Here is a 4,708-nt window from a genome sequence, read left to right on the forward strand (position 1 = left end):
TCATCTATTTGCCATGAAAGCATGAGGAGGACCAGAGTTCAGAACATAAATGCCTTGTGAGTGTGGTGGCCTGCTTGTAATGTCAGTGTTTGGAAGAGACAAGGGATCCCATAGCTAGATTAGCCAAATCGGTGAGTTCTGGCTAACAGAACTCACAACACCCTGTAAGTCCAGATTCAGGAGGATCTGACATTTCTGGTCTTTGGTACCTATACTCATGTGTACATATGCACATGCACACACCATTACAAATAAAATCAAATAAATAAAATACTTTAAAAAAATAAATAAAAGAAGCAACTGGTTTGGGGGCAGAGTTACTGAATGGCAGAGCTAGAATTTGAATATAGGCCTATTTAACTTCATTGCCTATGGTTGAGCAAACAACTATAAGAGCTTTAAATGGGAAACAACTTTTGCCATTGGGAGTCAGGAAAGACTTTACAGTATTAGCAAATTCATGACTAGATCATGAAGCACAAACAGGAAGTTGCCAACAAAACAAGGAAAGAGAGTAGGAGATTCTAGGGACACTGTTTCCTTATAGCAGATTAAAGTAGCTACAATTTTTGTCCAAATATAGTCTCATACTCCTTTGGGAAATAGAGTCTCTTTTTTTGTATGGGAACCTTGTTCTCTTGTGTGATTCAGGTGAGACTAAATAGCCTTATTCACACGCCATCTTTATAGCATAGGGTTCAGGGAAAACAGGTATTGCCCTAGCCAGCAATGACTCATGGAAAGGTGGCTAGTAAATAGGAGAGAGGTAGGCTGAACAGCACCACTGCAAGGCACACATCTCTTCTCCTTTTCTGTCTTTTGGTTCTGATTTCTCCTGTACTGATTATTCTCCAGAAACTAGTGGCAGGTTCTTACTGAAGAGGGACAAAATCAAAGGGTAGGTAGTAAAAAGCAGCAATTATAAACTTGCTAAACACAAGAAAAAATGATTAGAAAGAAAGGTTTTGTTTAACAAACATTTCTAGGGCTTCTGTTATGTACTAAGAATCACAAAGATGAATAAGCTCTGGCCATTGAGGAGTTCATTTAGTAAACTTGGGCTAGGGCATACATGTGAACAGCTTTGAATGTTAGGTGGCATAAGAAATGTTTACATGAATGGAGTTATGAGATTACTTAGAGAGGACCTTCACCCTTCAAAGAAGGCTTCCAAAAAAATCAAAAGCCGGTGTGGTGGCACATGCCTTTAATCCCAGCACTCGGGAGGCAGAGGCAGGTGGATCTCTGTGAGTTCAAGGCCAGCCTGATCTACATAGTGTGTTCCAGGACAGCTGGGGCTACAGGGAGACCCTGTCTCAAAAAGACCAAAAAAATATCAAAGCACTTACTTATCTAATTTGGGGGGGGAGGTGGGCAGGGATTGTACATGAATGCCAGAGAACAACCTGTGGAAATCATTCTCTCTTTTTACATTGTGGGTCCTAGGGATTGGACTCAGGTTGACAGGCTGAACAGCAAGCACCTTTCCTTGCTAAACCATCTCACTAGCCCAAGGAATACATCTCAGAAGAACTGATGAGTTAACTGTCTCATAAAGAATAAGAGTTTTGGGAGCTGAAGAGATGGCTCAGCGGTTAAGAGCACTGACTGCTCTTGCAGAGGACCCGGGTTCGATTCCCAGCACCCACATGGTGGCTATGAACCGTCCTTAACTCCAGTTCCAGGGGAATCCGAAGCCCTCTTCTGACCTCCGTGGCACTGCATGACACGGGTACACTCACATACATGCAGGTAATACACTCATACACATAAAATAAAAATAATTTTTTAAAAAAAGAAGAATTTTATGAGGCAGGAGGGTTGCTGTGAGTTTAATCCAGCTCTGTCTATGTAGCATGTTCTAGAGGAAGGTTGAATGATGGTCACAGGTTACAAAATTTCAGATGGGTAGAAATTATTCAGGAAATCCACTGGTGACTTGTTGCTTTTGTTTTTAATTTTTGTTCTTTTGAGACAGGGTCTCACTATGCATCCCTGGCCCACCTGGAATTCACTATGTAGACCAGGCTGGCCTCAAACTCACAGAGATCCTCTGCCTCCCGAGTGATGGGGCTAAAGGTGTGCAGCACAACACTCAACCTAATTATGGTGACTATGAATGTATCTCTGCTTGGAAATCTCTAAGAAAGTGAACTTTTAAGCATTCTTACCGTAAAAACGCCTTTAATCCCAGCACTTGGGAGGCAGAGGCAGGCGGATCTCTGTGAGTTCGAGGCCAGCCTGGTCTACATAGCAAGTTCCAGGTCAGCTAGGGCTACAGGGAGACCCTGTCTCAAAAAGACCAAAAAAAAAATGCTCTGTATATGAGAAACTGCATATATTAATTTGTTACATCATGTTGTACATGATAAATGTATGTATGTAGTTCCTATTTATCAATTAAAATAACAATTTGGGGATAAAAAAGACCCTGTCTCAAAAAAAAATTATAAATGAACAAGGTGAAGGGCATTCCAGGAAATCTGGTCACAGGCAAAGGCACAAGGGGAAATAAATGGATGGACTACAAGTAATTTTAGCATTCTTGGTGTTTTAAAATATATTTATTTTTAATTTTATATGTATGTGCCTGCTTGCCTATATGAACACCACATGTGTGCAGTACCCATGGAGGCCAGAAAAGGGCATTGGAGTCCATGGAAATGGAGTTATAGGTAGTTGTGAGCTGCCTGATGTGAGTGCTGGGGTCTGAACCTGGGTCCTCTGCAAGAGCAGCAAGTATTCCTAACCATTGAGCCATCTCTCTATCCTTGAGGTTTTTTTTTTTTTTTTAATGTAGTGCAAGAAATTGAACTTAGGGCCTCCCTCATGCAAGACAAGCACTACACCATATAGCTATCCCTTCAGCCCATTCTTAGACTTTAAGAACTGGTGGGAAGAAGTGGAGATAATAAGGTTGGACCTAGGTTGATTTCCAGTATCCACATGGTGGCTAACAACTGTCCATCACTCCAGTTCCAGGGGATGTCATGGGCATTGCATGACACAGGTACACTTACACACATGCAGACAATACACTCATACACATGAAATAAAAATGTAAAATATTTTAAACATATATACATTGAAAAAATAGTGGGGCTGGGATGGCTCAGTGGTTAAGAATACTGGCTGCTCTTGAAGAGGACCTGGGTTTGATTTGCAGCACCCACATGGTGGCTAGCAACCATCCATCACTCCAATTCCAGGGGATCCAATGCCCTCTTCTAACCTCCGTGGGCATTGCACAACACAGGTACACTTACATACATACAGGCAATACACTCATGCACATAAAAATAAAAATAAAAATTCCAAATCTTTGGTTCTTTAGCAGTAGAGGACTTAACATTTGGAGGTTATTGTTGCCATTTTTGAGCCATATTCCAGTAAACACCATATTATAGTTTTGGAGGGGAAAAAAACTAAACCAAAGCAGCAGCAACATCACAAAAGAGTGTTTCCTCAAGTATGCATAAAGGATAAAGGATAAGGTAGCTTATGACACTGGACAAGATACTTAGCCTCTTATAGTCTTTCTCTCTCTCTTTCTCTCTCTCTCTCTCTGTGTGTGTGTGTGTGTGTGTATGTATACTGGTGCAGGTATTTACATGTGGAGGCCCTTTGCAGGCCCACAGGTTGACCTCAGAGTGATTCCTGCTCCAGGGATCCTCCTGTTTCTGCCTCTCCTAGCACTAGAATTATAAGTATAGTATATTTAGTAATTTTCATTAATGATAGCAATGACTACTTGTCTTTTTCTAAAGATTGAAATGTGGTCATAATTCTTTTTTTTTTTTTTTTTTTTTTCTACCATGGATTTTTGAGACAGGATCTCTCTGTAGCCCCAGCTGATCTGGAACTTGCTATGTGACCAAGCTGGCCTCGAATTTACAGAGATCCACCTACCTCTGCCTCCCAAGTGCTGGGATTAAAGGCGTGAGCCCCCATGCCCGGCACGTGGTCATCATTCTTATGTGGAACTTTCACTGAATACCCACCTACTCCTTGGGCTGCAAAACTACATAATGTATTTCATGGCTTGAGATTTTTACATGGTTAAATGGAGAAGGAGGGGCAGGAGGAAGGGGAACTCTGTTTGAACAAAGTGTTGTATTTGCACCTCACAAAGTCCAGGAAGGGATACGTAGGAAGGAGCATCAGGAAGTTGTCTTGAAGTCAGAAAGCCTTAAGATGAGTTCTGAAATACAAGTAGGTTTCACCAGTTAGCTGGGAAAGATGTTGAGGTTTCCAGATGTAAATAAATCATATCCTTTTCCCTGCACCAGTTCAGAACCATCTGAAAACTAGATACCAGTTGATGAGAAAGATACAGCCCTAATGCTGATAAGACTTAAATACGAGAACATGCATAGAGGTAAAGGCCCATGAGAAAACCCGTACTTCAATACATGTAATATGCTTTGCCTCCCTTGGCTCAGTGAGCCCATGGAGACAGCCTACTTCTCTAAGCATATGGAACATACACTATAGGATAAAACTGAGATTTAAAAATACATTGAGAATAACAACATGGAGCTGGGGAGATAGCTCAGTTGATAAAATGCTTATCTTGAGAACCTGAGTTTGATCCCCAGAAGTCACATAAAAAAGCCAGGCATGTCATGGACTTGTAATCCTAGACTGGGGAGATAGAGACAGGGATATCTGGGGGCTCACTGGCCAGTCAGCCTAGGCTACTTGGGTG

Source organism: Nannospalax galili, unplaced genomic scaffold, assembly GCF_000622305.1.
Source record: "Nannospalax galili isolate Female #2095 unplaced genomic scaffold, S.galili_v1.0 scaffold1055, whole genome shotgun sequence".
NCBI lineage: Eukaryota > Metazoa > Chordata > Mammalia > Rodentia > Spalacidae > Nannospalax > Nannospalax galili.